Consider the following 22,217-nt stretch of genomic DNA (forward strand, 5'->3'; position numbering starts at 1 on the left):
CGGGGAACTCGATTTGACGTTTATCGCTGTCACCACATTTTGTACCGATGATGTAAAAGTAGATACGTCCTTTACATCTCGCCGCTTAACCGCCTACGACACAAATTCCCATTCTTCTTTTTTTTTTTTTCATTCTGCTACTATCCACTACCTTTTAGTTAAGCAATTTTTTTACAAGGGTATATTCAGATCGAAATGTGTTAGAGAGTATATGCCGAAAATTTCGAGTTTACGGAGTATTGAAAACGTAGATAACTCGGAACGAAATTATCTTCCGGGTGTCCGGGGGAATAATAAATAGGACTGGGGAACTCCGTTTCTGAAGTTCGAGCTTTCGGTGACCTCTTCTCTAAATCCAGTGGAAAGTTTCAGTCGATACAGGCACGAAAGGTGGCTCAGAATTTCCGGTCCCAGGAGAGGAGCCGCTCACCTGCGCATTCGTTGTTTGCATTACGAAGCGAGGCGAAATTCAGGTAAACGGGAACAGGGAGAGAGAGATTGTAAACGCGAGACCGTCCCTATCTCGATCCAGATGCGCAAACAGCCGGGCATACTAATTTAAAGAACCCCGATCGCCGACAGCCGTGTTATGATATCGATATCACGGTAGGCCTCTAGGTAATGGAGCGATAAAGTCTCGATGAACGCGCATGAAAGCTCGTTTGTAGTTGGCCTCTTTACGCTCCATTGAGGCGCGTTTCGGAGCCTTGCCCAAAATCTCGTAGCCAGATGTGCTTTAATTACGAGCGAGAGATTAACCTCCATCGCGAAATCCCGAAAATTCCTCCATCCGCGGGTACACCTTGCCCAGAGGGAATTTAATTACTTGGACAAAAGTACGTCTGCAATATTTTTTAACACTATTTCTACCACGATTTCGTGTATACCTATTTCGACCAAAAGGTTTTGATGAGCCGGAGGAAAATGACACCGCTAAATAAATTTAACAATTATTATACGAAAACTCGAAACATTAATTGAGAAAAAAATTATTAAACTTTGAAAATAATATCAAGTTAAAATTTTAAAAGGTGTCTTTACGAAATTTAAAAGGTGTCTTTACGTGTCCATACGAAAACTCGAAACATTAATTGAAAAGAAAATTATTAAACTTTGAAAATAACTTCAAGTTAAAATTTTAAAAGGTGTCTTCTGACACCTTTGGTAGAAATAGTGTTAATAATAATCTTTTTGTGACGGTCATAGCATATATACATCAGAAGTTCTCCACACAGACAGGCCCGGGACGAAACACAACAATGGGTACACACACCTACCTAAACCCAACCATCGCGAAACCGCGAAAATTCCTCCATCCGCGGGTACAATGCCCAGAGGGAATGTAATTACTTGGACAAAAGTACGTCTGCAATATTTTTTAATAATAATCTTTTAGAGCCCCGGCCGTTCTTTCCCCTGCGGGGAACTTGGCTTGGATTTGGAATAAATCTCTCTTGGGCAAAGGCAAAGAGGATGAGCAAATCATTTCGGAGCACGTCCGTTTCATGCGAGCTGCGTCTCGGTGTCAGTGGGTTTCGCTCATATTCGGGGACCTCTCCTTCTCGGCGCGTCATCGTCAGTGCACCGGAGCACCCGGAGGTGCATCTCACCGTTGTCGTCCGTTGGAGCGGAAAATGATCGCGCTTTGTGAAGGCCCGAGGGAGGTCCTCCGTGAAGGTGAAGGAGGGCAAAACGAAGGAAAGAGGACGAAAGGGGACAATAACGAGCCGGAAAGACAACGCGAAAGTCAGTCGAATGGGAAGCGGGGGCTCACCATGGGGGGGTCCACGAGGAAAATTAGACCCAGGATGGAAGCTGGCGACATTCCACTGTCAATGGGACTCTTCGTGGACTCGTCCACGATGGAACTTGGTCCCGGGACGGAAGTCGGTGACATTCCGCGGCCGACGGAAGACATCCGGCATCGCTCGTTTTCTATCATCGTTCCATCCGGAACGGTGGAAATTGCACGCGGATGCCTTTTCTACCATCCGATCGATGCAACGCCCCCGGCTATTCGAGAATTCTACGAAAACCGGGAAAAAATAGGCTCCCGCCGTAGCCTATTCTTAGTTCGATACCCCGCTTTCGGGCGATCAACCTGAAATATCGATGACCGGTCCGCGAGTATACCTAGACGCGTCTCTCCAAAGGGAATCTCCTTTCCACGGATCTTCCGTGGTAGAGGTAACGATACGTAAGAAAAAAAACTCACTCGTGGAATTGACACGACTAAACGTCCAACCGAGTTAGAATCGTCGATACAGGAATTATAGAGACCGTAAAAATTGACAAGACACGAAATCCACGAGGTAAAAGTCGCGAGTATACCTAGACGCGTCTTCCGTGGTAGAGGTAACGATACGTAAGAAAAAAAACCCACACGTGGAATTGACACGACTAAACGTCCAACCGAGTTAGAATCGTCGATACAGGAATTATAGATCACGAAATCCACGAGGTAAAAGTCGCGAGTATACCTAGACGCGTCTCTCCAAAGGGAATCTCCTTTCCACGGATTTTCCGTGGTAGAAGTACGTAAGAAAAAAAACTCACACGTGGAATTGACACGACTAAACGTCCAACCGAGTTAGAATCGTCGATACAGGAATTATAGAGACCGTAAAAATTGACAATCACGAAATCCACGAGGTAAAAGTCGCGAGTATACCTAGACGCGTCTCTCCAAAGGGAATCTCCTTTCCACGGATTTTCCGTGGTAGAGGTAACGATACGTAAGAAAAAAAACCCACACGTGGAATTGACACGACGAAACGTCCAACCGAGTTAGAATCGTCGATACAGGAATTGTAGAGACCGTAAAAATTGACAATCACGAAATCCACGAGGTAAAAGTCGTGCATTGAAAAGAACCCTGATTACTCCGGTAACAATTTTCTTCATCTTTTGCGGTGTAAAAAAAAACCGAGGAAGACTAATGTATAAAAAAAAAATTGTTAAACGCCTGGTCAACTTCTAGATAATTCACGAGCAATGCGTCGGGTCCGACCGCGGTCTTGCGCGCAATTATTCAGCACGTAGCGCAATTGCGCCGAGACGGAAGCTCCGGATACGTGCAAGCGAAGCTCCTCGATCGCTTTCGCACGGGAGCGACAAGTGTAAGCCTTTTCTTACCGGCTCTTACCGTGGTCGCAATTACGTAACGTGTAATCGCAGGAGCGCCGAGGGGGAGAGGAAGGGAGCACGCGGGCTCGTTTCTACGTCCTCTCTCCCGCTCTTTCTCGACGTAGGGGGCCCCTCGCTTTCGCCGGTTAAGGCGCGTCCACGACGCGGCGACCGCGTCGTTTAACGAGATGCTTGCGGAGACACGGGTCGCCTACAGGCAATTAGTTGAAAACGAATCTCGCCAGAGTCGGTCTCCCTTAATTGTGCGAGCGGCATGTCGGTTGCCCACAGGGTCGGAAAAACGTGTCGTGCCTCGCGATTCCGCATTCCGTCCGACGCGACAATCGCGGAGGCACATGCCCTCGGCATTGAGAACGGAACGTCACTGCACGAAAAAAAAATAAATAAATAAATAAATAAAAAAAACATTTGCCCTCTTATCGAAAGGCATTGCCAGCTAAGTTTTACTCCTATCGCGGCAACGACATAAACCTTTGCAACCGTATCGATGTAACAAAGTACCCTTCATTTGCGTTAGCTTTTCAGGGCATATAAAGTAAACGGCGACTTTTCTCTCTCGCTGCTCCTAGAGTCGGTAGATCGTAATTGCGGGTTCGGCCCCGAGAGCTCGAGATGGCGGAACCGTGAACCTAGCCGGCCCCAATTATCGCCCATTAACCCCGATAAACCAACGACCACGGAGAGGATCGCGGACACGCGCTACGTCGAACCGGAAGTCGCCGATCCGATTGACCCGGGAGGTGCGCGATTCGCGGAAATCGACCGCCCGATGACTCACGGCACTGGCTCCAACGGAAACGGCGGACGCGCTGACGCACCCTGCAGCGGGCCTCGCTCTGCATCCTAATACGCACCCATAGCATAAGAGGAAACGAAGGGACAGGAACATAGTCCTCCTCTTCATGATACTCGTTTTTCTCGAGCATTGACAATATATTACAAGTAACGAAAAATATCACCGNTTATTATAAAATTATGTACCGCGATACTTGTCGAGAATTTATAGATGATATATGATAAAATCTGCCCGATTACGTGGGCGGTCATAAAATACGGAACGCCTCGCGTTCGCCGCGTCAACGACGCGCAGGGCGTTTAAGGCCTTCCTTAACGAGAACACGGTATCTTCTTCCGAAGTTCCCGAGCCCTCTTTACGGCGCCATCTTAATTAACGAGGTAGAAGACGGCAATTAGGTAGGTTCGCGAACGGGGCACTCCGATGGACGGCTCCTCGGTATGCCAAGTCCATCGCGCAATTCTGCGCGCGATAGGATCGATTTATAGCCAGCCACCGGGAATTTCGCTCGCAAAACGCGTGCGAGTGCATACGCGGCCAATCAGCCGGTCAGCTGGTCAGCTGTAGCAGCTGTGCGCTCGCGCGTGCGCGTAAGCGCAGCTGAAACAACTCGGGGACTTACCGGGGCGAGATAACGAACCGGGGCCTGCTATCGATCAAACCAAGTCCGAATTAACCCTTATCACTCTAACCGGCAGTATTCTTGGAGTGATAAGGGTTAACTTTAATCGCATTCGGTTCGACGTTAAATATAAATAGGCTTTTTTTTTTTTCAAAATCGCGATGTATGGTGAAAATGTAAAATTTAACCCTTATCACTCCAACCGGCAGTATTCTTGGAGTGATAAGGGTTAACTTCAACCGTGTTCGGTTCAACGTTAAATACGAGTAGGTTTCTTTTCAAAATCGCGATGTATGGTGAAAATGTAAAATTTAATCCTTATCGCTCCAGCTGGCAATATTCGTGGAGTGATAAGGGTTAACTTTAATCGCGTTCGGTTCGACGTTGAATATAAATAGGCTTTTTTTTCAAAATCTTCGCGATGTATGGTGAAAACGTAGAATTTAAGCCTTATCACTCCAACTGGCCAATATTCGTGGAGTGATAAGGGTTAACTTTAATCGCGTTCGGTTCGACGTTAAATATAAATAGGATTTTTTTTCAAAATCTTCGCGATTTATGGTGGAAACGAAAAAGAGCGATCTGGACGACCTACGGCCATTGACGACGATCATTTGTAGGTTCTATCATACCATTTAAAAAACAATTACTGTCATGAAAATATAAAGTGAAACCTGCGCTTTCAAACGATATATAACGTGAACACAAAAGAGGCAACTCTTTTTTCTTCCATTCTTCAAAACAAAGTATCAGATCGTAATACAGCAACAATCGCAACACTTTTCTTAAGAATGTAATGTATCTCAAATGAACAAATCCCTATACCGTTGAAGAAAACATTGTAACTTTTCAGACATGTATTTGGAAATTTTATTCAGACACGATATACTATTGTCATAGCAAAGTATTTAAATATTTTCTAAACAAGTGTTATAAATTTACCCCATATTTTATATACTTAATATATAGTACTTGCAGAAGCCGTCGTTAACGCCTGCGATCGATAGGGACGCCCGCGACGCCCGGCGCTTCCGTCGCTCGGCGCGTATGAAAACATTTGCCCTCTTATCGAAAGGCATTGCCAGCTAAGTTTTACTCCTATCGCGGCAACGACATAAACCTTTGCAACCGTATCGATGTAACAAAGTACCNATATATTTAATATATACTACTAACTTTCCTACACATTTCACTAAACCTTGATAACACCATAGAATAAAATAAAAAATTTATAATAAATGTGCACCAATTCACCATTAAGACGAGGAGGAGGTAGAAAGCCGAATAGTTTGCCCGGCGTCCAAAAGATGGCGAAAAGATCGGTCGATCACATGGCGGACCGCGAAGCCGTCGTTAACGCCTGCGATCGATAGGGACGCCCGCGACGCCCGGCGCTTCCGTCGCTCGGCGCGTATGTTTACATCGTGAAATTATGCGCGAACCGTTTTAATCGGGTATCGGTGAACAGATTATTGCACACTCCGCTCTCTCCACTGTCGCGACGCGTCGCGACGTCACGCGCTTTATTTATATCGGCGCGCCCTGCGCCCCGCGATGCACTTCCCCGTGCACGCCGCCGACTGCATCTCATTGGACGCGTTTATCTTTTAGCGTTTCATTCGTTAACGAGGCCCTCTCCCCCCAAGTAAAGCCAACCAAGGCCACTCGGGGAAGAATGGTCGGCCTCTCTTTGAGGAGTCCGCATAGAGGGGGCAATCACTCGTTCGGACGTAACGACTCCTATCATGGGAAGATTCCTTATCACCTGACCACGTGATCGTCCGTACACGTGTTCGAGGCGATGCGTCGCGTCGCGCGGGGTTTTCAGGTATCTTTTTACTTTTTCGGCACGGTGACACGGTTACGTTCAAACGACATGATTACGCGTACCTTCAATTGCGGGATTAATTGTTGCTAAAGGGAAATGTATCTTTGATATTCAATAGATAGATTGGGTATTTCATTTACGGCATCGAGCCGTATTTAATCGGGAATACGAATGGCGTGTCACGGTCCCGTGCTAAAGTATTTGTAAAATAGACCGAGGCTTTGGAAAAACGAAAGAGAGGGAAGGACGGGGAGGGGGAGTGGACACCGCAGATGCGGGGTAATAGCGAGGGAGGGAGAGAAACGGAGAGAGAAGGAGGATTTCATTTGCAAAGGCGAGAACGCCGAGATTTAATCATGAACTCGTTGCGCAGAAATGATGTCACCCTACTTTCTACCTTCCCCACTTGGTGGGCTGGCCTTTTATGCCCATTCATGAGTCGTCTGTACGACATACCGAGCAATACCGCGTTACAATGTAAATCCTAGAAATTTGACGGTTTCCCCGAAAAGGGTACGTTATTGGCGGTAAACTCGATTCGCACGATTTCGAGTAAAGTACGTTTCTCGTCGTACAGCTAAATCTTTTTACTTTTGTTCCGTCCCTTCCGTGCGCCTTAAGGGGATGTCAAAGTCGCATCCGAAAGCTCAATCGTTTCATACTTTAAAACGCGAATATAGATACCCTAAGGTAGGTCCTGAAACTCGAGAAATTAAATTTTTTATAAACTATTTTTAAAATACCTATAAACAAATTTCAGAAGAATTGAAATTTCATGAGTATCAGGACCTGCCCTATAGTCTCCCTGTTCACGTTGTAAAGTTTCAAGCTATTCGGTAAATCGAGTTGGGAGAAATGTTTTATAAACAAAACCCCTTCGATGCCACTTTCACATCACCTTAATTGCCGATGAGAAATCAATGCCCCGGCGTTCAATTACGTCTAGGTACTAACGTGCACGTACAATTCGATTTATCTTGAGCGTACCATAGAAAGCACGCTTCCGTCAACGTTGAATAAGGGTAGATTTTTATCACGGCTCCGAAACGCGCCGTATCGTTCCATCTTATCGTGATTAAAACGTGCCCCTGTATATTCGATGCCCGGTACTCGTCGAAATAAGTCGAGGGCACAAATGTACACTAGCAGTCATGAATGCCTCCCCTACGGATGTAGTGCCGCGACTGTATGGAAATAAGACATTGGTGTCCGCCAGTATGTACGAGTGCCGTTGGATTGATTTTTACGTGCCTATTCGCGAATGCGCTATTTTTTCAGAGCACTCCTCCGATTGATCCGTTCTTTACCTACTCTGCACTCTTCATACGACGTGTAAATATTTACGAGCAACGCGGTAACGTTAAAATGGTACTAAAATCAATAGACCGCTACTGAAAGTGCGATCGAAAATCGGATTTCCAGGACAATATTCTATCCGTCAAAGTCCATACCCTGGGATCTTCAACCCAATGGCTCGGAATGGGATAAATTTCATTACATTAACTTTTCGCACATTCAACCAATAATTACTCTAGAAAAAAATAATACCTGAATGAAACTTGGTTAATTTATAGACCAGAACAATACAAAAAAAAGTTTCATTTGGATAGAACAATTACTGCTCGCGTAAGGGGTAAGAGAAGTATTCAAAGGGGTGGCTCACCCCTTAAAAATGAATTCTTTCGAAAAATTCCAAATGCATGTTTCATAATTCTTCATTCCCTATGTTTTGACGGTTGTTTCATGAAAATCGGTCGAGTGCTTATATATGAAACAGCCAACTCACCCCCTTGCACGGCCAACTTTGAAGCCTGATTTCACCCCCTAAAAGTGTTTATCCACCAATGAAAAAAAAAAAAAAAACACGGGTCCCTTAGATTTTAATCCTCTATAACATATTCAAAAATGAACAAAATCGGAGGGGGACACCTCAGGTACCTTCCTTGTCAGTATTTCGGTAAAGCGGTGGACACGCGATTGCTCCTTTGGACCGAGATATCCCAATCATCCCCGAGATACGTTCGCAAAAAAAAAAAAAAGAAGCATTGAAAACATTTCGGGCTCTTACTCTAACGAATCGTTTAAAAACTCGACACGTTTTGCCGAGGATGCCATTCCGTTAAATGATAACGCATTGTCCGAGATCGAGAATTGCAACCGGTGTTCCGAAAAGGGGTTTCAAATTAAAATACACATTCGAAAGACTTTTAATTCGGTTCCGCATCCCAAGTGAGCAAAAAGGGGTGAAATCCTGTATAACTAAACATTTGTTCGTAAGAAATGGTACAAGATGTCTGACCACTCCAGAAAATAATGCATCTCGATGCGGAGCCGGTAGACCGAAGGCTAATCGATTAATGATCGGCAACGAAGGGAAACGGTGACCCCCTGAGGAATGCACTTCGGCAAATTGCGTCCGAATTGCGATCCGAGTACTTGGCCGTCCGCGTCGTAGATTAATTCGAGAAATACTAGCTTGCCACGTATAATGCACAAGTCGAGAGTACCGGGCGCACTGCATAGTCGGCTACGATCTAATGGAGAGCCTAACCGACGGTACATAGAGCTCGGACACTCGATCTGCTACCCTCCAAACTGCATGCCGACCAAGTAAGTCGGTGTGTGCCCGCTAACCGCGAACTTAACCGCGCGCAATGCGGACGTACCACCTTGTTCTCGGATCGACTTCGCGGGAAATAATCCGAACCGAGTTCGCCCGTTCACGGGGCCATACGTTACACGTCGTCCACATCTGACATCCTCGAAGGTGTCGGCAGGATCGAGTCCAGGCATCAGGTATTGCGTTCCCTCGAAAATACGCCAAACCAAAATACGAAAAAAGATTGGAGGCTCGTGCCTACGCGTTTAAATATATTTTTCATTTTATGTGGTTGTGCCACATCGGCACAACCACATAAATCATACACCAAAATGTATTGCTTTTTTATTTCTTATTTATTACACAAATTTGAATTCTATTGCTCCAGCCGTTTTCAAAAAATCAGTAGCCATGCCAGCATTAACGTTAAGCTGGCCGCGCCACCTGACATTATGTGTGAAATTAAAAAAATAAGTGGGGCAAAATGTAGGAAAAATATATTTCTTATCAATAAATGTTGGTGTACGATTTATGCGGTTATGCTGACGTGGCGCTGCTTTAGGGACGTTAGACCCGAAAAGGAACTTCCTACGACTGTAGGGACATGGTACGTACACTTGGGCACTTCCCAACCATATAATTACACACATGGAATAAATAAAAATCATTTACAACATTCTTGCGATTTCTCTCGATTTCTTTCTTCGCCCTAATCTTGACCTCTCTCACGTGAGACACCTAAACTGTAAATCGATTGTACGCGTACTTTCTATCAGGGTGTCGTATCGTTCCTCTCCTCTCGCGTCGAGACGTCCGTTCGACTCCTTTTTGGCGTCGCGACGCCTAAAAACGCGGGTAGGGAAAATCTCGCGGTTTTTGAAAACGTTCAATTATCCCGCTCGCCGTCAAGACGGCGTCGTCCAACTTGTTGCGCGCTTCCGTTAAAGAGTTGCAGCTGCAACTGTCCCACCCACCCTCGGCGCGGCACCTTTGTGTTCTCCGTCTCTCCTTCCCTTCCGCCGCGTCTTCGCCCCCCTCCCTCCCGTCCTACGTTCTCTCACAGAACGCTAATTCACGCGGCGTGAGAATGTCGCGTGCACTCGCGCGATAACGCCCGAAACGAGAGCTGCCGTTTAAAAAGCTCGAGCCCGACCTTTTACGGGCTTTCGATTGCCGCGTTTCGCGCGACTTCCTCGACGTTAATCGCGCGACTTTCCGTATCGCGAAACCTCGCCACCGAGAGCGGGAAGAAAAATAAATAAGTAAATGGGATTAATCATTTCCAGCAGTAGAGAGCAAAATCATGGCATCGACGTGCACACACCGGGGACGACGAGACGCGTTTTCGGTACAGAGTACCTACTCCATTTTTCTAAGGACGTTATGAAAATGTAAAACAAGGTGGTAACATGGGATGTACTCCTCGCTCCTCTTTTGTACCGTAGAGTCTATATCTGGTATAAGTATGCAGGGCCGAAAGGCGTTGCATCCTACCTATTCGTTATGTAATAGGTGTAATTACAAGTTTTTTTTTTTTATGCGGAATATCAAGAACGAAGACACTTTTCGGTTATCCTTTATTGCGCGTCGTCGGGTGACACGTTTTTCCCTTCCCTAAAAATATTGAAAAAAAAAAAAAACAGTAACATAATTTTTTACACGAAAATCGGTTTACGCGCGGTAAATTGAATTCATTTTTCTTTGTTAATTTCTCGACAGCTACGTCAAAAATTGCGGAAATTGGCCTGTCTTCGTAGTCAGCGTTATTTATTTTTCATCAGTGTGTTATTTATTTTTCATCGGTGTTATATTTATTTTCCACCAGTGTGTTATTTATTTTTCATCGAATTAAGGAAGCCCGATCCATAATTTCGCGGCAACAATTTGATTCCTTATTTTTCGTGTGCCTGGAAAGCCAATCTCGAAAAACTTGAAATATCCCTGCGAGGTTAAAATGCGTTAAAGCCTTGCATGAAATCATTATCACCCCGTCCTCGATCTATATTTATCCCCAGCGTCCATCGACACTATAGATACGCATTTCAGAGATGGAGCCATTAACAGGTGGCAGTTCCGACGGGAAACGATGTTATCGACCTTTGTTGCGAGCTTCATTTCTACTTCCTATCCCGTCTATCGATCGGCCGGCATTAAGCCAGAGTGTATTTAGAAAGTAATCGTTAAAAAAATCCCACGCTAACGACCCACACGTGTCCTATCGGTTTCCCTCTTGACGAAACGCGCCTCGACTCCGGCTTATCCGCTCCTTTATTTGGCCGATTACGTGACGTTACTTGTAAAACACGAAGCTCGTCATCTTTTCCTAAGGCGATAAGACTTCATCGCGAAAGACGAGGCACCGGAAGCACCTCCTTTTTCGCAATGCTAGAAAGCTGATGATTTTCAAGGCGAAACTGGTATCGCAGGTCCCGACAACGAGCAATATTTTTCACACAGATATATACATATTTTTTCTCTTTCATTTCCTATATCGGTTCATAATTTTTAACGTTTTTCTTAATATAAAATAAGTTATATCATATATATTTCATTAGGGTATTATGGGCCGTTCAACATCAAAACGTCAAACTAATTATAAAACTTCTTCATACTGAGGACACCGAATCATTTCAAACTTCAGCACGTGATTATGAAAGCCCTAAGAAAAAAACGCGATGTTCATGAAATATCATTAAAAAAAAAATTTCGTATTTATCCCAGAACCAAGGACACTTTTTTTTTTTTTTTAATGAAATATCATCGCATTCGTCTTTAGGGCCTCCATAATCACGGGTTCAAGTTTCAAATGACTCGGTGCACCCAGTTTGGAGACAAGTTTTATAAATATTATGACATCTTGATATGTATTTAATGACCCTTCCAAAACACCTTAAGGGCTCAAGTTTGCAACAGTCCTTCATTTTATCTCTTTATCAGACCATAGTCGATAACCAGCTCACTATCAGTATTTCACGTGGCCAGTATACTGCGTCATTTCGGAGCCTACATCCTTTTCACTTTTGTGCAAGTTAGACAATATCTGCGAAGTGCAACGACAACGTATCGCCCGTGGATAAGGCGTTAACAATGCTATATACTATTTAATTAATCACGGAATTCCGCTGGGAAGGCATTTAAAATCTTGACCATTTTTTGCCCTTTTGCCATTTAATAGAACGGGCAGTGGAAAAAGATTTACGAAAGTTCGTTTATGAACATCGATCATGTACCGAATGGAATTAAAAAAAAAAATGCCCATGTTCTTTGCCCTTTTGCCATTTGATAGAACGGGCAGAGGAAAAAGATTTACGAAAGTTCGTTTATGAATATCGATCATGTACTGAATGAAATAAAAAAATGACAATGTTCTTTGCCATTTTGCCATTTGATAGAATGGGCAGTGGAAAAAGATTTACGAAAGTTCGTTTATGAACATCGATCATGTACTGAATGAAATAAAAAAATGACAATGTTCTTTGCCATTTTGCCATTTGATAGAATGGGCAGTGGAAAAAGATTTACGAAAATTCGTTTATGAACATCGATCATGTACCGAATGGAATTAAAAAAAAAAATGCCCATGTTCTTTGCCCTTTTGCCATTTGATAAAACGGCCATTTACGAACGTTCGTTTATGAACGTCGATCATGTACCGAATGAAATTAAGAAAAATGCCCATGGGCAAAAAAGAACGGGTACATGTTTAACGCAGAGTGGTGACGTTTAATTGAAATCCATCTCTGGCGCGTCATTATTACGGAAAGCAATTACGAGAAATGCTTTCTGGTGTCGATTCGAACTTCAAAGGCATCGCGCACAGGTACAAAGTACCGCACCATTCAAAAGCTTCCAATCCAAGCCGTGGAAAAAAAAAACAGAAACACTAGCGTCACAAATCCGAATACCTTTTGAATTAATTAAACCTCCAACTGGAGATTCATTCGAAACTTCGCGCGTTTTTCCGCCAAAACGTTGAAACCTACACCGTATCGATTTTCGTCCCTGACGATAAAAACCGAACAAGTATAACTTTGATTTCCGGTACCACGCTATGTATAGCTTGCATCGTTACTTCAGTATTCCTGTATCACCCTTTTTTAATGCCCTAGCAGTACTAGTTCGACGTTTTTCCCGCATCCTATGTAAAAGTAGTCAGGAAAGGATTTCCCTGTAAACGAAGTAAGGTCATGTCGTGCCGGGAGAAATTTAGCGATTTAAACAAAGAATTAATATTGAACTTCGGGCTACGTTAACTTACTCATTAACGCATGGAATAATCAAGGAAATGAAGGACACGAAGACTTTAATTTTTCAATGTTGAAAATTTGGGTGGTATAACTAAAAAAAAAAAAAAAATCATAATTGTAAATTAAAGCAAGAAACTAAGAACAGAAATATTCCGAATCCAAATTCATTCAAATGGTCTTGCAGGAATTCCTTTTCTACCGTTTCAAAATCTAATTAAAAAAAAAAAAAAAAGAATCGTTCGCCTTGACTTTGCCCAAACATAATTAAGTTCAATCGGAATTTCGGTAATCCATGACCATGTTGCAACTCAACCCTATTCGATTGCGAGGAACAATTTTGCAAGACCTTTTTTTCCCTTTCGAATTCTAATATTAAAAACTCACGGTACGGTGAGATTATTTTGCCGAAATATCTTTTTTCTCCTCGGAATGTATTTAACACGAGGATAGTTCATTCATCCCGAAATCGAAAAGTGGTTTATAAAAAGAAAAAGATCCCAGGTAGAATATTGCGGGAAAAGAAATTACACGAAACGTATGATTTGACGGCTCCGCATTCCAGGATCGCCTTTAAATTCCCGTAAAAGAGAGCAAATGGCTCAAGAAAAACCGAAAAGCCATCCGCGTCTCTTCGCGTGCCAGCTTCGAGAAGGACACGATCGCGTCTAAAGACAAACTTGCAATCGAACCTTATCGACGTTCCCCATTTCCTAGCCTTACAACAGGTACACTTAGAGACGCTCCGTCGATATTAAATACGTTTTTGAAATACGTTCGCCCTTTCGGCGAAACGTATTTTAAAAGAACTACGCGGGGGCAAGCCTACGATAATTCGTCGTTACGATCGGAAACGGAGAAAGTAAGTTCGGTCATCGTCTGGCCAGAATCCGGAGACCTTTCCAGGACCTCGTCCTTGACCTTCGGGTGCCCGAGATCGACAAGCGTAGCGCAAGGTCCTTCTCTCTCCTTTCCCAAGAGCTTATCAGCCCGGGCGAGTTCCTAGGAGCGGTAATCCTACCGTCTCGGCGGATTATGCACCGGAGTTCCTAGCCGTATCGCTAAAAGGTGACATCACCTTCCTCCGTGAAATCCAAGAACCACCGGCGTGCCCGGTCTAAAAGGAAGTAGCTTCCACTTTGCGACGAGGCACTCGGCGTCCGGACAAACGGATTAAATCTCTCTCTCGAGGGGAGAAGGTCGAGTCGAAAGTCCCTCGCGCCCCTATGGCGGAGTCCGGATCCGACTCGACGCTCCTTAAGAGTAATGGTACTTTCGGGGCATCGACACTCACCGTAGGTGCGAGGGGTAATCCGTAGCAGAGTGGAAGGTATCACTGCCTTAGCAAAAATCCGTCGAAGACTCGACGGTCTCGTGGCACATATCACAGAGGAACCGGCGCTCCGGCGTTCGAGGTTAGGAGAGCCGGCGCGAGCTCGCCGGAGGACAAAGGGCGAGGGAAGAAAGGAGCGAGAGCGGACGGGGCGCGTCGCCGCGCGCTTCTCGCACTTTCGTTCGTCGTCCGTCTACGGCCGGCGCCGTCCGCGACTCTTTGTTCCTCGCGGCTCGGCCGCTGGTACGTGACTGGCCGCGCTCCGGCCGCGCTCGCGGCTCTCGCCGAGGTGGAGCGCTCTTTCGGCCGGCACTCGGGTCGCGGACGCCGGCGCGTCGGGTCGGGTCGGGTCGGGTCGGCTCGGGCGCTCTACGGGCTCTCTTTGTTCGGATGAGACGCGGCTCTCCTGGTCATGTCTCGCACACGCACGCACTGGTCCGGTCTGGGGAGGACGCTTCGGTCGTGCGTACGCTCTCGCGCGGTCTCTCGGCAACTGAGACGAGACGGGAGCCGAGGGGCGGCCCGAGGCGAGCTCGGCGTCCCCTCGCGCGCCTAGTGGGGGTAGCCGGCCTCCCCTCCCTCGCCGCAGCCGACCCCTCCTCGGGCCACCCCGGCGCACCGGCATCCCCCCGGCGGGGACTCGGCCCTCTCGCTTTCTGCCCCAGGGTTGACCAATTCCGCCTCGCCCAGGGAAAAATCCACCCGACTTGTTTTCTACGGTTTATCCAATCTCCTCGAGGAGGAGGTAAAAGGTTCCCGGAAGAAATCCCCTCGTATCGAAAATGTAACGGAAACTTTTAAAATCTGCGCTTTCTTGGCGGAGGGGCCGACCGCTCGTTTCGACGAAGAGGGTCCCTCGTTATCGGAGATACGTTTGTCGCCCGCTCGGGCAGATGCAACGAAGGATGGAGCACGATGTTAAATGTCATTCGAAATTTCTTTCCCACTTTAAAACATAAAACGGAACGAGGTGAAAAGTGGGAAGAACGTTAAGTGCCCGTGTGATATTAATAAACGCTTTCGATACGTTATTGCATGTAATTATCGTCCCTCCCTGTAATCTCCCGCGTCAAGTAGTCGCTCGTTTCTTATGTAGCTTCAAGCGTGTAAGTAGTTAAATAGTCAAATAAATGCATTGGAATATTCTAAGAACCATTTCTTCCAGCGTGGTATTATTTTTAGTTTCGGCAATTACTCTGGAAAGCTTCGAATAAAATTCCTGTAACCATTATTTTCTAATGGGTCATTTTGTTAATTGTAGTTCGTTTCTGCATCGGATGCCTCGCTTCGAATGCGTATTTAATGATCGTGAACAAATTATGAAAAATAAACCGATAACGTTATCGTTAACTATTTCGAGTCGTAGGCCTTTACATACGTACTTAAGTACTTTCAATCGTGACGTAATATATTGTTCTAATTTACATGCATTATAAATAAATTTGACGTACCCCCGTGATTTACAAGATCCGAAAAAAATCATGAGAACTCTGCTGTGCATGCTAAATGTCATTTCTCTGGATTACCCAGATTTCCCTTCCTGCAGTTTGCTCGGTTATTTCGTCTTTTGTTCCCGCGGGCTGTCGTGGCTTTTTGCCAACCAGGAAACCGAAACCGTCAATCTCCATTGTTTTTTATTATTCTTCCTCCGTTCAAAGAGTCGGTTTCCCCAAAAAATGCAAATATGCCCGGCCAATAATTTCCGCATCATAGAAGCATTATTTAGAGAGTACGAATAATTCCACCATTACTATTGCGATAGAAAATCATAACAACGACTAATATTTTACGTTGTAATAATAAAACATCCGTGTAGGAGACGAATTAACAATCGGTATATCACTTTACTCCGTTTCTCGTAAGTGCCCCGTACTGCATCGGACAATGGTTGACTATTACAATTACGATTACCTTTATCATTTATTTCTGCTCAAGCTTAACCCTTTCGATCCTACCGGTGACTATAGTCACCCTTCATCCTCCTCTATATCCTCCGGGTGGATATAGTTGCTCCTTATACTTTTGCATTGATTTGCAATTTTAGTCACTTTTTTACTTTAGTGAACTTTAGTCATAATTGACCCCTTCTGTAACGTTGTATTCACAATCCCAATATCTGCACGGCAAAAGTGTACTGGCGAAAGGCATAGTCATATCGGAAGGGATAATTTGCGACTGACGATTATGTACCGACGCACAGTGGCGAAAATAAAAAAAATAAAAACTGGTCAAAACCTCAAAAATAAAATGTATATTTTGGAATTATCGATCGTCAGATTGGGTAGAGCAGTAATTCGGACATTTATTGCCAAAGGACGGAAGCCTAATTGCTATGTACGGTTCTGTACAGTAATTTAAAATTGACACTGAATAATGAAAAATTTAAGATAAAACTTATGAAATATAATATTGGAATACAAAAATTTGCCATTCAGGCAGACAAATAGTTTCGACCAGCCTTTTCGTCGTTCTCGCTACTGTGCGATTCGGGGTAAGTATAAACGAATCGTCCCAAAGAATAAACATTGCACATTCGTTCCAAAGAACATCTCATAGCAACATTTTATCCAGTACAATTTGAGGAAATACGTCATCCGTATAAGTTCGTTTGTCCAGAAAGTATTAAATATTAAAAAATGAGAGTTTCGATGAAAACCTTGAGTCCCGCAAGCCTCGATGGCAATGTCGTTCCAGATGATGGCGAGGGAGGAAATAACGTAGGGGTTGGGTAGAGTTTGCGAGGGGAGGTTCAAGTCTCGAAGCCACGGGTTGCAGGACACCGATGGAGGGGATAATATACAGGGGTGCGAAATTAAAACTAGTTGCCGCAACTCAACCGTAGGAAGGGTGGCGGTAGACTTGCGATAAATAAATAAGGCACACGAACGGTTCGAAGAAAATTATATTGCGACCCGGGATGCGTATCTGGGGGTTTCCATTTTTCATTAACAGCAGGGACGATCTATACTTAATCGGTCTCGTGAAGTTTTTTTTTTTAAATAAACTATGGGTCGTATGATCGGACACGTGTCGCTCCTCTTCGGGTTATTTATAGGCAAGACCTATCTAGCAGAAGGTATATATAAATGGTAACACTGACATTAAAGATATGGGGAAGACTGGCAGATGGAGAAAGGATATAAATAATTTGGATATTTCTCTGAACAATTATCAAATTAATCGAGCCTGGTTAACGCTACAGTTTTGTTCAGGATTCGGGAAAATCTTCGGTTGTAAGGTTAAGCTGATATTCACCGCTTTTCATGGAATATGTTAAGCTAGACCTCTTTAAAGTTAATAAAGGGATAAACTCACTGGATGGAGGTATGCAGATTAGTATGTAAGTAGTTTCTAAAATGTACCCTGGACTATCAATTTACAAGGGTTGCGGCAGATGTTAAGTGGAAACTGTTTTAACTTGAATGAGCCTTGAAATTATACCCAACTTGTAATATCGCGTTAACGGCATTAAAACATCTCTGTTATATACGTTCATAATTATGCTGCTATAATATGTGTTTAATTGCATCTCATATAATTGCTTTAACGAGAGGCGCGTACGGTAGAATAATTAACTTTCAACTGTTAAACGATACCATATATGAACTAAATTGTTCTTTGACCGTAGGAGACCGGAGCGGCAGAGCAGAAGTATCATCATTATTCTAGTTGCACAACCTAAATCAATACCAGCAATGTATTTTCAGGCTTGACAAAATAATCAATCGCGATAGTAAGCCTCGTGATAAGGGACCTACGGAAACCTTTATTTTTACAATACACTCTTCCATAACAACCCTCGACTACGTAATATATTCAATGAACGGGTCAATTCCGTTCGATGAAAGAAATCCTTTTCCTATATATTTTTCCATTATATTTCCAATACTTAATACTATTAACCCCTTAACTTGTGCGCTCGAGTTAATTCGAGCACGCTAAACAGGCCAAACTGTGCACACTCTGATTTTTTTGGCCGGTTTTTTTTTTCAAAAACTCTTTGCGTTAAGAGGTTATACCACTTTGAAATTTTCAAAAAATCCAAAAAATTTTTACGCGTTTATACTTTAATGCATATTTACTAAAATGCATATTTTTGAAAACGGCTACGTATTTCGCTAGCTTTTGGGCTACAGAAATTAATTCTTTTTCGTTCATTGATCTAGCTTAAACCTGGATTGAGTTATCGTGCCCACCGCACGATCATCGATTTTCGCAGTGCTCCGGGAAATCGTCTTTCAAGTCGCCAATTTAGTAAATAAAAAAAATATAAAAAAATATTTTGTTGTTTAATAGTAGTATAATACCTTACCGTACTTTAATTTAGATAAAAACGTTATAATTCTTAAAAAAAAATTCATGAAAAACCGTAATTTTTCGGTGGGTCAAAGTGGTGTAACCCCTTAAGGGGTTAAAGAAATGGCCTTCTATAAACGAAATACGACGAACCTCTGGCTAACGATAGGGTTCCGTTGTTCCGAAGAAGCGTCGACTGTCCTTGGGTGGAATATTGAAAGCATGCAAGGCGTCCCAAGAACGTCCCGAAGAGCGCCATTGACTCTTCCATTGACAGAAAGGATTATAAGGACTGATCCCTCGGACCGGAGTCGCGCCACGAATCACTTCCTGTGGGACTCGACAGACCTCAATGGGGATCGAAATTGGCCTCGCCACCGTGTGCACCCCGTGGGACGCCGTCGGCGTCGGCTCGACCCTTTGATGGTTGGATCGAATATCGAGCACTTCGCATTAATGGAAACTAAAGGTTTAATTGCGCCTGGGTTCGAGTCCGATTGAGAGCGGGGGTGGCCCTGGATCGCGATTGTCGTGCCCAGGAATGGATTTTGATTCGATAATAAACCGATATCGAAACCCTCCGAAGGCCAGGGTTGAATAGGTCCCCTCCACAGGGAGGACCCGATTAACGCGGCTTACTTAAAGTTAAGCGATCTACCCTTTGCCCGCCATTTAACGTACGGAGTCGACCTACATGCAGAGATTGGCTGCCCCCTGACTGCGATGTCGGTTCACTTAATTTCCGAAAATCAAATTTGACGGTATTAGGTATTTCATAAATATCGAATACGACTTAGCACATCGATTCTAGCTTTCGCGAGTAGCGCCAAGAGGTGGCAGGTTTCCAGAACCGCTGAATGTCTTATCATTAGGGAAGCCTCGGTAACGGGGAAATGAAATGACGGCTAGTGAAAGGTTTACTGCTTTTCGGGAAGTATTAGTAGAATGGAATCGCGGTAAAAGGTGTGCGAAGAGATCGGCTGAAAAGAATTGAGGAAACCATGCAGCTGTATCAGGTTCCGGTACAATGGAAGAATAAGTAGGGTAGGTGGGGTCTATTCGGTTATTCACAATGGCGTGTAATTCGAAAGTTCCTAACTCTCTTGATTAGGGATTCACAATCGACGGCAATTCTGTAAAGTTCGTTACTTCTAATCCCATGAGGATTCTCTCGTTTCAACAGGATATGGGAAAGTGTAATGACCTCGAATAAGTACTTTGTGTTTGGTATATTTATCAAAATAGGCCACGTTCGTTTTAATTACACCTTTCTTCCCCACATTAGCCAGGACAAAAAAAAAATATTATGCACTTTCAAATAAAAGTGTAACATTTATTAAAAGTTATGTTCGAGGTAAACCGTTTCACTTCGGGTATAATAATTTCAGTAATAGGATGTATTTTCGTTATTGTCGTAGAAATTCATTTGAGTGGAAAAACAGACCTCGGAAAATTCTTAAGACCCATAAAAATCGTCTTCGCGGAAGGAAATTGAAGATAATTGGGGAGATGGAAATATTTCTCACGTGACTTCCCATTACGATACGGCTAGTTGTAATTTTAACTGAAAAGAATCTTCAACCGACCTCGGCGGTATGATTTTTCCCTTCGTATTTCAAACGGAGCAGCCAAGAACGTGCTGACAAGCGAGCTGCGAATTTTCGCGACGTTTAGGGGCGAGAAATGTCGAATCTCCATCTTCCACTTGGAAGATTTTCCAATGCAGCTTTCGTGATAGGGAGAAATGTCGTAGCTCGAGACAAGCACAGTAATATTCCTGTCATCCTGTAAACTCGAGGTTATATGGTGCTGACAGAAATATACGCACGCGCGGCTTAATCCACCGAAAGGGATTTCAATCAAATGGAAATAGGTATTTGCCAAAACATAATAACAGCGTTGATATTTTAAACCTTTAAATTAACCACGAAAAAAGGGAATACTTATTAAAGTGATTTTACATCCTGTATCTAAAAGATACTCTAAATATATTACATTAATCTTGTAGGACAAATATTCTCTTATCAAAGCATCGATATCAAGATTCTGATCGGATTTTAATTATTTTTAGAGATACGCTCACATTAATCCCTCAAAATATAAAAAAGGCAATTCATTTTAGAATTAATCTTTAACATATAAAACTGCAGAAATGTGGTATCCAACTGAACTCATGTTTTTATTCGATGATTATTATAGCGCGGATCCGTTGCTTATTTTATGTATTTAATTTCAAAGGTGCTCTTTGCCGCCGTTATTTATTCATAAGATCGAATTAAGCGTTCGTGTCGCGTATTGCATGTATTTATTTCGAGGTTTTATGTAACTAATTGCATTTAAGCTTTCCAAACTATTCTCTTCGACCTAATTTTCGATTTCAGTATAACGCCGTGATCATCATTTGTGTATCACGGACGTTTTGATTGATAGAAGTTGCAACACTTAGTAAAGTAGATAATATATCCTCCTTTCACTGTCGTCACATGTAATAACTTTTGATTAATATCTTCCTCGCGTGTTTTTATTAAAACTTGATAACAATGTCGCAAGTGCAAAGTTGTCACCTCTGGAGGATGCATGTGACTCGAAATTAAGCAAATTCACTACCCTCGTAAAGTCCTTATAATACAACAGGAGGGAAGTTGCACCGATGATGTTATTAATATCGTCAACGAGAAATGCACATAACTAATGAACAGTAAATTACAATAAACTAAATTGCTATATTATGAATGAACAATATGCCACGTGGCTTTATCGACGTCAGGTGTGTTAAAAAATTACGGATAATAAAATTGAACATCTTAAAACGCATCAGAGGTTTTAACAGCTGAACGGTATTGCGGAAACAGGGCCAATCTCTCATACCAAAAATAAACAAATTAAAACTGTTCACTTTTATAATACTTTTACTACACATGTATATAATAGACTGCATATATACATAATCACTAAACATATCTAGCCCGTGTGTCCGAACCGAGACCCGAAATCTAATTTTAAAATTAACCGTAAATATATTATGAAAAAGATATACAGGACGTCTTATCGGTATTTATAACGCTAGTTGTCGCTACATATATATTGTCGAAAAAAAGGTGTACAAGGACAATTCTCGAAAAACCCTCCCTCTCGTTCTTTTAGGTATCGGATTTACGGAGAAAAGAAGGTGTACCGATCCGCTGTAAAGAAGCAACCCCCAATTTACGGTGGTTCAGGGGTAGGTAGACGTTGCATGTCCGAGCCTCGTAAAAGTTGTAAAAGTGAAAAGCAGACAATTGAGAGAACCTTCCCTTCGAGATAACGTTCTCCTACGAAGTTAGTCGGGTGGTAAAAGTGACACCTGTCCGGT

At 43.4% G+C, this 22,217-nt stretch overlaps 1 protein-coding gene across 3 annotated transcripts in view; it reads right to left on the bottom strand.

Moving 5' to 3' along the window:
- Nucleotides 1-22,217, bottom strand: part of LOC105703925 (brain tumor protein) — a 125,409-nt gene that overhangs the window by 79,325 nt on the left and 23,867 nt on the right. The window contains exon 1 of one of the 3 annotated variants that reach the window (XM_012432716.2): nucleotides 14,531-14,788. The exons of the other annotated variants lie outside the window; for them this stretch is intronic. The gene's annotated coding sequence lies outside the window, so the exon portion shown is untranslated. Of the gene's footprint in view, nucleotides 1-14,530; nucleotides 14,789-22,217 lie in introns of those variants that run through there. 3 annotated transcript variants of the gene reach the window in all.

The sequence above is a fragment of the Orussus abietinus genome, unplaced genomic scaffold, assembly GCF_000612105.2.
Source record: "Orussus abietinus isolate OABI.00-Male unplaced genomic scaffold, Oabi_2.0 scaffold36, whole genome shotgun sequence".
NCBI lineage: Eukaryota > Metazoa > Arthropoda > Insecta > Hymenoptera > Orussidae > Orussus > Orussus abietinus.